This window comes from Agelaius tricolor, unplaced genomic scaffold (genome assembly GCF_023055355.1).
Source record: "Agelaius tricolor isolate 1412-34295 unplaced genomic scaffold, bAgeTri1.0.p SCAF_10, whole genome shotgun sequence".
NCBI lineage: Eukaryota > Metazoa > Chordata > Aves > Passeriformes > Icteridae > Agelaius > Agelaius tricolor.
The window spans coordinates 34,742,920-34,754,425 of record NW_027269270.1 but is presented as its reverse complement, the minus strand read 5'-3'; positions in this window follow the sequence as shown (position 1 = coordinate 34,754,425).

The window sequence follows — 11,506 nt, the reverse complement described above, 5'->3', positions numbered from 1 at the left end:
TCCCTCCTTCAGGAGATCCCACACACTCCTGATCCCCATTGAAACATTCTCTCCTTCAAGGAATCCCACACACCCCTGTAACACTCATTGTCTCCTTCAGGAGATCCCACACATCCCCCTCATCCTCATTTCAACTTTCCCTCCTTCAGGAGATCCCACACACCCCTGTAATCCTCATTCCCTCCTTCAAGGGATCCCACACACTCCCTCTCATTCTCATTTAATCCCATACCCTCCTGAAACACCCTTGGAACCCCAAGAATTAGAGCTCCTGGGTTCTGTAAAAAATGGATTTTTGTGTTCATTTTAAATAAATCAGTCTAAAGCTTGGGATGTTTCTCCCAATCCCTCTGTGTATAAAAATCAAACCTTTTGGTGCAATTCTACTCCTGGCAGCCTTTCGAAATCCAGTAATGCCCCCCCTGCAGCTGCCATCAGGAAGGGTTTTGGCTCTCCTTTTACAGAAAATTAGGGTTTATTCTCCTAGAGGATTCATTTTCTCAGTGGCTCTATTTTCACAGTGACCTGATCAATGAAGAGAAGGCAGGAGAGAATATTTTCCACGGATTGTTTGAGTTCATTTTCCCTACACGGGATCTGCAATTGCAAATCCCACTCCCTCATCAGAGGAAAGCTGCAAGTGTCAGAAGCAGCTGCTCTTTGTTCTGCAGCGGGAGCCCAAAGTTCTCCTCCAGAGCGGGTGCAGGGGCTGATTCACAGGCTGACAGCTGTCTGCCTGCCTTCCTCCTGGCTGCCCTGCCTCCTGCAGCTGCTCCTGCAGCCTGGGAGAGGGAATGCGGGAGACCAGGGGGTGGGAAATGGTCTGGGCTCCACGCTCGTGAGCAGCCCTTGGAAACCTTTGTCCTTGGAAACCTTTGTCCTTGGAAAACTCTGCCCTCCAGTTGTGATAACACAGCTCCTGAGTCAGGGGCTGTGCACAGAGCTGTGCTCATCACCAGGCAACACCCAGCTGGATGGGATGGATGGATGGATGGATGGATGGATGGATGGATGGATGATGGATGGATGGATGATGGATGGATGGATGGATGGATGGATGGATGGATGGATGGAGGGATGGATGGATGGATGGATGGATGGATGATGGATGGATGGATGGATGGATGGATGGATGATGGATGGATGGATGGATGATGGATGGATGGATGATGGATGGATGATGGATGGATGGATGGATGGATGGATGGATGATGGATGGATGGATGGATGGATGGATGGATGATGGATGGATGGATGGATGGATGGATGATGGATGGATGGATGATGGATGGATGATGGATGGATGATGGATGGATGGATGATGGATGGATGGATGGATGGATGGATGATGGATGGATGGATGGATGGGATGGATGGATGGATGGATGGATGGATGGATGGATGGATGATGGATGGATGATGGATGGATGGATGATGGATGGATGGATGGATGGATGATGGATGATGGATGGATGGATGGAAAGGGAAGGGAAGGGTGGAGGTGTCTGTGCCCACTCAGATGATTTGTGCCACTGAGGAACGTTCCTCAGCACTCCAGCCCTCAAGTGGTGGGTGCTGAGCAGCCAGGCCTGGTGCTTCATCTGTGCTTGTTTTCTGCTCTACACAATCCCAGGATCTCTGAGGCTGGAAAATCCCTCCCAGCCCAGGGAATCCCAGCTGTGGCCATGCCCACCCTGTCCCCAGCCCAGAGCCCTCAGTGCCACCTCCAGAATTCCTGGGACACCTCCAGGGATGGGCACTGCAAACCTCCCTGGGCAGCTCCTGCCAAGGCCTGGGCACCCCTGCCAGGAAGAATTTTTCCCCCAAAATGCAAAAATGGTACTTGAAGGACTTTCAGGGCTCCTTTTCCGTTGCTGGCCTGGGCACCCTTGCCAGGAAGAATTTTCCCCCAAAATGCAAAAACGGGACTTGAAGGACTTTCAGGGCTTCTCTTCTGTTGTTGGTGTGAGGAGATTGGGGAACACAAAATGTTCCCTGCCAGAAGGGGCTGGGGCAGGGACACCTCTGCTGCTGGGGGTTGGATTGATGGATATTCCCTTCTGGGAAAAGCCTTGGGGATTCTCTTTTCCACCAAACCCCCTTGTTTAATGGCCTTAATAAATAATCTCTGCACACATTGAAAGGTATCATGATTAATACAATTATTATAAAATTACCACATACATACCCACACTAAAAAGAATCTTTTAATTAAAAAACCTTAGCAATTAAAGGCTCAGGCTTGATCTTTATAAACTAAAACCATTCCTGATGGCAGCTGCAGGGGGGCATTACTGGATTTAGAAAGGCTGCCAGGAGAAGAATTGCACCAAAAGGTTTGATTTTTATACACAGGATGATAGGGAGAAACATCCCAAGCTTTAGACTGATCTATTTAAAATGAACACAAAAATGCATTTTCACAGAACCCAGGAGCTCTAATTCTTGGGGTTCCAAGGGTGTTTCAGGAAGGTATGGGATCAAATTTGTTTTGATTTGATTTGCTTTCCAAAATTTTTAGTGTAAATATTGGTGTAAAGTTCTGGAGGAGCTCTACACCTCCAGGCCTGCCCTCCCCAGGCAGCTGCAAAGGAAATTTTCTACCTGCAAACCCCAGCAGAGCCTCTCACCACCAGGAAGACGTTCCACAGCTGGACACAGCATCCAGCTGACATTCTTCAGCTCTCTTCCAAGTTTCCCACATTTAAATATATCCCAGACAAATCTCACAGAAACTGCAGTGGGATTTCTTAACTCTTTCCTTAACTCTTTCCTTAACTCTTTCCTCATTAGGAAATAGTTGGAAAGTTTTTCTCTGGGTTTCACCAGCACTCAGAGTAAACCCTAAATAATTTTTGGGAATCACCTAAACCATCCTGCACCACCCTAAACCACCCTAAACCATCCTAAACCACCTTTGGGAGTAACCTAAATCATCCTAAACCATCCTAAACTGCCCTAAACCATCCTAAAACACCCAAAACCACCTAAACCATCCTAAAGCACCCTAAAGCACCCTAAAGCACCCTAAACCACCCTAAACCACCTTTGGGAATCATCTTGATGATTTCCAAACTGGTGTGACACCCACAATGACAAAAGAGAGGAAAAAACCACAGAGGAGTTTAATGAATGAAGTTTAATTCCTTCATCCACTGAGGAAGAAGGAATTTTTAAAAAATAAGTGTATGTGGGTCATGAATCTCTTTGCATTCATTTAAATATCAAACACCTAAACTTTTCTTTCTTCTCCTATTTGTATAGACAGGGAGAATATTTATAGACAAAGTTTAGCTTTTATATTAATATTTTGTATTCATATCTTATCATTGGTGGTATAGAAGATATTACAATTACATCATTTATGGCCTTGAGAATGATCCCAAGAACAATCCCAAAAATGATGGATTTAAATGGAAGGAATGCAGTGAAAAGCCTTTCATTGGGATTTTTTTTTTAAGAAACTGTAATCTCATTCAGAAAAAATTACTTGGAGGAAAGTGTAGGGAAAGGAGTGCAGGGAAAGAGGGAGTGGGAGAAAACTAAAAATAGCTGCTGTGAATTGAATTTACTATTTGAATTTATTTGGGGGAAAACCTGGGAATGGAGGAAGAGCTATTTAACCTAAAAAGAGGGAAAAGCCTGACAATAAAATCATCCCCATCCCATCCCATCCCATCCCATCCCATCCCATCCCATCCCATCCCATCCCATCCCATCCCATCCCACTGAGAGTTAAATTTAGGCTGAAAAGCTGAAGATAATTTCAAACCAGAAGTTGGGATAAGTTTTAGAACAGCCAAACAAAAAGAACACCTGTTTTATTCTGGATGTTTGAGGAGGAACTTGGACTTGATGTTCTTTAAAAAGAGGCCACATCCACCTCCCTTATCTTTATCCCATTTTAAACCAATTTGATTTTATTTTAAACTTTTTTCCATAAACTGAGGTTCAAGTTCAAGGGTTGTCCCAGGACCTCCTGGAGAACTTCAGAACCCTTAGATCCCAACCAAGTGGCAGAAATAATCATCACTATTGATAATGATGATGATGATGATTATTAATCATTATAAATAATGATTCTTCATTCATTCATTCATTCATAATGATATCATCATTATTAATAATGATCATTATATACATCAATGGCAGAAATAATCATGAATTATTCCTGCTGGATACTCAAACCTTCCTTCCCCAGAACATCTGGTTTTAACTCAATCTGTCCTGCTGCAACTTCAGCTTATTTCTTCTTTTTTTCCTTTAGCAATTTAACACATTTTTTAGTGCCTCTTCATAGCAGGAAAATTATGTTGCAACTTTAATTGTCTCTTGTTTTAGATGTCCTTAAAAACCACCAGGCTGCTCTTTCCATCCTTGCTGCAGCTCATATTTTCCAGACTCTGGGGTCATTCTCCTTCCTGTCCCTGCTCCTTTCCCAGGTGTCCTGCCTCCTTCTGCGTGGGGATTTTAGAAGGAATTTTGAATTAAGTTAGAGACGGCACTTTTGAGTTTTTAGATGATGCAATTTATTTTTTTAATCTTTTATACAGCTAGGAAGAGTAAGTTCAGCTCACATTTTTATCACATAGCTCAGAAAGTCACAAGAACCTTAATTACAGGACCTTTTAAAAGTTTATTGACCAATAAACCACTGCTAACAAAGGTATTTATGTTTTAGATGTCCTTAAAAACCACCAGGCTGCTCTTTCCATCCTTGCTGCAGCTCATATTTTCCAGACTCTGGGGTCATTCTCCTTCCTGTCCCTGCTCCTTTCCCAGGTGTCCTGCCTCCTTCTGCGTGGGGATTTTAGAAGGAATTTTGAATTAAGTTAGAGATGGCACTTTTGAGTTTTTAGATGATGCAATTTATTTTTTTAATCTTTTATACAGCTAGGAAGAGTAAGTTCAGCTCACATTTTTATCACATAGCTCAGAAAGTCACAAGAACCTTAATTACAGGACCTTTTAAAAGTTTATTGACCAATAAACCACTGCTAACAAAGGTATTTATGTTTTTGACTTAATGTTTAAATATTTCATCTTACAGACTTATACTACAGTGTAAGTTTTCTTAATCATGTTATGACACACAAACCTACAGTGCTGCGTTCTAAACTTCTTTTTTACAACTACTTTTTATTTTTTCTCTAAAACTCTAAATTTTCTCCTTCTTAACGTGTTTTTTGTTTTAAACCATAAATCCACATTCTCACTTCTAACACTTCTAAGTTTAGAAGCCCTTTTCTAAAGTTTCAGATCAAATTTTGTGTTTAATTCTGAACTTTACCTTACAGACCCCAAGTTCTGAGAATTCCCTGCATTTCAGATTCCAACACTTCTGCAAGGGCCGTGCCAAGAAGGGAACACAGAGCTCCAACCAAGGCCGGGCCCTGTCGATGAATATTTACGGATATCTTGTTGTTTAGACACAAGATTTCTAAATTTTTCACACATTTGTTGTACTTAAGGAAAGACAGGAGAATTTTTAATGATATTTCCCAACTTTTTCTGTCCCTTATAGGCTCCAGATGATGCGATTTCAGAAGAATTTGATAACGTGAGAACTTCTTGGCCAATGATGTTGCTATTTACTGTCCCAGGGTTAAGTTAATCTTTCAGGGAGGATTTTCTCTCAGAACTAAATATTTTTAAACCTTCTCTCCTTTGTCTTGCAGTTGAATTCTCCTTGAAATCGGTTCCCATTTTTATCAGCAACATCAATGAGAGACAAGAATGGACCATTGTGTGTAGTGGTGCTTTGGTTTAGAAAAAGCAAACAAAAACCTTCATGTGAAAGCTGAACAAACCCCAAACATTTGGGATTATTAAGAGCAGATGTGAGCAGAGAAGAATGGATTCACTCATAAAAAACCTGAAATTTTGCCAAGTGCAAATATTTGAAGTCCTATAGTGACAGTTGCTCTCCAGAAAAGAGACGAACCTATCAACATTTAAAATGTATATACTGGATAGATATAAAATAGATATAAAATTAACAAATGGCTCGGGGATGTCCTTCTGTGTTTCCATTTTAAAACTGCAGAAATCCAGTCAAAAAGGACAAAATGCTGTAAACAGAGCCTGTGGTACTGAGGAATAGGTAATGGGGTAGGGGGTGCCAAGACAAACAGGCTCCAAGGATTGCCAAGAAACACTGAAAACTAAAAACAACTCGCAGCTCCAGCCAGGGCAAAGCCAACTGCAACAGCTTGGGGGGTTTATGAAAATATGAATGTTCAAGTGCAAAATTAATGTATGCAAAGGGTCAGATGTACAGGATTTAGGCCTTTGGCAGCACAGGTAGGAGATGTGAGATTTGTCCCTTGGGTATTAAATAGACACCAAAGAATCAGAGATTTAAAAATTATGTCCTTTCACAAAATGTATTATGTATTATTTCTTTCTTTATATATCATCTATCTATAAATATATAATATTATAAACATTTATTTGCTGCTGGAGAAATGTCCTTTAGGAATAAGTCAGGTTTTGAAAGCACCTCTTTCACTTAAAATGACTTTGACAAGGAGATGCCTTAAGCAGGAAAATGCATCCAAAATGAAAGCACCCAATGGGACTTGGCAGGCCTAATGTAATATATATTTATATAATATATATTATGTTTTTTTATATATACAAATAAAAATATTACTGCCTGGCAGACGTGCATGAAACATCTGGGATTTACATTGCAGGAATTTTTAAAGCATTTTATATTAATTATTTTCACAGTGCTGAAAGGAAGGTTGGAGTTGAAGCAATGGTGAGCATTCAAGCTCGTGGAGATAATTTTTGGGAAAAATACTCTCTGTTCAAGGAGTTTGGGGAAATCAATATTCCTATAAGCTCCCAAGCTTTAAAAATAGGGAATTCTAAGAAATCCTCCCATGTGTGAAATAGTAGAGATAATTATTTGTGCCAACAAAGGCATAAATAAACTGCAAGGAATAATTACTTCTGAGAAAGGAATGATAACAATTCCATTCATCCCCTAAGCTGTGCATTGGCAGGTTGGGAGTCAGAAGCAAAATATTGCCATGAGTTTGGGAATGAGGAATTGAGAAAATGCTATTTTTGGGAATGATAATTGAGAAAATTTAGACAGGTCCATGAATACTTTGGAAAAATTGGTCTTTTTAGCCATCATCCAAATGTCTCCTGTTCTGTGTTCTTGATGTGTTGTTCCTTATCAATATTCCTGGTAGATGGATTAAAAAGGGAATTTATTAGCCTCAGGATATAATTGGATAGCCCAACATTCCATCATTCCTCCCTGAAGTCTGCATTTTGGAAAAGCTGGAGGGCACTGAACTCCTTGGGTGTTTTTTCCAGAGGAATCCATAATCACCAAGGTTGGAAGAGACCTTTAGGATCATCGAGTCCAACCATAAAAACACAGCTGTGGAAAACACAGAAAGATCTGGAGTGCAGGGAAAAGGGAGAATCCCTGAGTCTCCAGGAGCTGCCTGTTCAGGCTCTCTCTTTCCTCGGGATTCCTTGAGCCTAACGCCTTCCAACGCCTTGGGATGCAGAATTCCAGCACAGCCAGCAGCTCCTTCCACAAAAAGCAGGCTAAGAGCTGCTGTCCTCTTCCACCATGGGACAAGGTGTCCAGCCACACTGGGAATCCCAGCTGGACAATGGTCACCTAGGTCTGGAAAAGGGGGATTATTAGGACAAACTCCTCCCTGGGCCATGTCCTGGGCTGGTCCTCCAGGAGATCATCACCAGGTTCCTTCACTCCTCACCTTGTGTGGTATTCCAAAGTTCGTGGCTGAACCCAGGGATTCTCCACAGGGATAATCCAGATATTATCTCATCAGCCTGGACACTGCTATGGTGGTGGTGGAGGAATCTGTCCTTGTACAAGGTCAGCTCAAGGGCAGAACCTCCAGCTCCACAAAAATCAAGCTCACACACTGATGTCTTTGCAGTTTGAGGCTAAATTCCTCCTGAATCCCAGCGAGATGGAGTTGGTGGTAACGCACTGGGATTGGTCTCAGCAGGCATTGCTGAAGATGTCCCTTCATGTCTGCAACACTCATTTTAGGACAAACCCTCCCTGTGCCATGTCCTGGTCTCCCAGCACGGCCATCACCAGGCTCCCCTGGTATTCCAAAGTTTGTGGCTAAATCAAGGGATCCTCCACAGGGATAACCCAAATATTATCTCATCAGCCTGGACACTGCTATGGTGGTGGTGGAATCTGTCCTTGTACAAGGTCAGCTCAAGGGCAGAACCTCCAGCTCCACAAAAATCAAGCTCACACACTGATGTCTTTGCAGTTTAAATTCCTCCTGAATCCCAGCGAGATGGAGTTGGGGGTAACACACTGGGATTGGTCTCAGCAGGCATTGCTGAAGATGTCCCTTCATGTCTGCAACACTCATTGAAGAGGATGGTCGCAGTTTAGGACAAACCCTCCCTGTGCCACGTCCTGGTCTCCCAGCACGGCCATCACCAGGCTCCCCTGCTATTCCAAAGTTTGTGGCTAAATCAAGGGATCCTCCACAGGGAAAATCCAGATATTATCTCATCAGCCTGGACACTGCTATGGTGGTGGTGGAGGAATCTGTCCTTGTACAAGGTCAGCTCAAGGGCAGAACCTCCAGCTCCACAAAAATCAAGCTCACACACTGATGTCTTTGCAGTTTGAATTCCTCCTGAATCCCAGTGAGATGGAGTTGGTGGTAACACACTGGGATTGGTCTCAGCAGCATTGCCTAGGATGTCCCTTCATGTCTGCACACTCATTTCCCACCCCCTGCCCATGGATTTCTCTCCTCCCTCCAGCTGTGTGCTCCAGCTGCAGAGGAAATGAACTTGCTGTCTTTTCCTAATGACTCAGGGTTTTATCAGCTTTTTTGGGGGGTACTCTTTATTTATTTTAGTGTGATCTCTGTCAGCATTGCCTAACTCCTGTGGAGGGTTGGGCTGTGGGTTTCCTTACAGCCATGGGCTCGGGAGGAGCCAGCTGCTGTCTCTGGCGTGGCCTCGCACACGGAATTCCGCGATTGCAGCATCCAGTGGTGCCAACTCATGCTCCTGGTGTTGCCTCCTAATCCTGGAAATTGCTGCTTGCACAACTTGGCTGGAAATGGGCTCATGAAGTCTGCATTATTCCATCTTCTTCTGAAACAATGCTTGGAGTTTCTCCTCTAGGTGGTCCCACTCAGCATCTTCCCTAGGGAATGCCCTGCTGGAGGTCTGGGCTTCCAAAGGAGGCGATCCCAGCTTTCCAGCCCGATGATTTACCGAGTAAATTATTTGCTGTGGGTAACTCACACGTTCCTCTTCTCATCATCCTGTGCTTCAGATATTTCTTTATTTCCTGTGCCTGTGAGCCACTGTCTCCTTCCCAGATTATCCTGGTGTGCGTGGGTTTTTTATGGAGTTGGAATTTCCCTTCCTTTACTTCTTTTTTAAAGTCTATTTTCTCTCCTGTCTTTCTGAGTATGAAATAAAATGGAATAGCCTATCCCATGGTAACATCACTCCATTAAAGTCATTTTTACACGACTGTGGCCTCAACCTGCTCTTTACACATTTATTAGAATTCCCCTTTGCTTTGCTCACACACTTGGCAGGCTGTGACTGATCACATTTCATTTTTACAACATTAATTTGTCTTTATTTTTCATGCTCTGACTGTGCTTCTCTTAATCTGCCAGCTTGAGAGCCATTAGAACACTTCACTCCTAAATAACAATTCCAAAGGCAAACCAATCCCCTTCAGTGAGATTAATTCCATTGTACAAATACATCCACGAACTCACGTTCTTGTAAATCAACACCACATCCAAAGGGTCAAAAATGGACCAAAATAACCCAACTAATTGCTCTTAAACATTCCCAGTCATTCTGAGGCTTCATTTGTGAATGCAAAACACAACTTCCCTGTTATTTACAATAGAATTGGTTATTATTCCTCTGATATTTATCTGGCCCAGGAGTAAATATTATTAAACACCACACCAGGCACTGTGGAAAAAAAATATCAGCGGGATAATAAATGGAAAATTATATTTCTTGCCACTTGAAGATGAAAAGGTAAAACAAGAATTCTTGCAGCTCTCACAAAATAAGTGAAAAGGATTTCTTTTCTCAGTGTGAGGAGTTTTTAAGCAGCACCAAAGTGCCCCGGTGGGGTGTGAATTACTGCATTTAAAGATGGATATTCATGAGTTTACAATTTTAGGCAAACTTTGCATTGTCACAAACCCAGTGTGGCTGGCTCAAGTGACAAACTGGGGTTTGCATCCAGGCCAAAAGCCAGAGGGAACTTCAGCCTGAATTCAGGATCTTGGAACGAGAGGATCTTTGAGATCCTTCCAACCCAAGCCTTTCTATGATCCCATGACCTCAAAACATTCAAATTCAGCCACAGAAAAACTGATCATCAAAGCTTTCCTTGACATCATTGCCACAATGGACTACCCTAATGAAAATTACATTAATTTTTGTTTCCTTCTGTTTTATTCCAGTTTTCCTATTTTTTTTCATGTTCGTGCTTCCATCCTGGTGGAACATGTGTGGAGTTTGATATTCAGTGGTTTGCAGACCAGATCCAGGTTTTTTCCTGGAATCCCAGCCCAACTTGAGCAGATTTCCAAAGCTCCCCAGCTGGCAGCGTCACCCCAGAAACTCCATTCTCTCTCTTCCCTGAATAGTAGCAGCTGCATCCCATTAAATAAATCAATATCCCAAATTTAGAGCAGGGCGATGAGAGCACCATGAATCATCTTTCCCCAAAAGCTGGTGATACAAATTTACCAAAATTTCCCGCCTGTGGAATATCCGAGGCTTTGATGCAGGATTCCTCCTGCCAGCACACTCATCCTGGGAAAGGTAATTCCTGAGGAATTCAATATATTTCAATATATCTTCTTTCTTTGCATAACAGCTTTTTACCCTACTTTTTAAAAAGTTTTCTCCTCCCTAAAACTTAATCAGTTTTGTGTGGTGAAATAATAAAAACACAAATTCATTCAGTGAATTTTAAGGCTGTGAATAACATCAGAGTAGATACTTAATGTTGAATTAATGTGAAACTTGTCAGATCTAAACCAGAAAATCAAGGATTAGGAGCCACTTCTTTTAGAGCTGGACACAGGAAAGTATCTTCAGCCAGAATCAGTGCCATAAAAAAACAGAGTTTAAAGAAATCCTGTAAAAATAAAACAGTTTTTAGGAGTTGGTAACACTTGGAAATGAGCTGGGCTGAGAGCTGGTGGTGCTTTATGCTCATAAGGTGCTTTATGTACATGAGTGAAGGGGAGAAAGTGAAATATGAGTGCATCCAAAACAGTTCAGCTCTGGGTTGTTTTGGGAAAAAATGGAAAAAATTAAAAGGGAAAGGGTTAAGAAGGGAAAGGGAAAAGAGAACAGGGAAAAGGGGAAGCTGCAAGGAGGAGCTGCATCCCCAGAACTTGGGAGCTGCATCCCCTGAACCAGTCAGGGCTGGTAAGGTGGGAGATGAGTCTGGAATGTCAGGATACAGGGA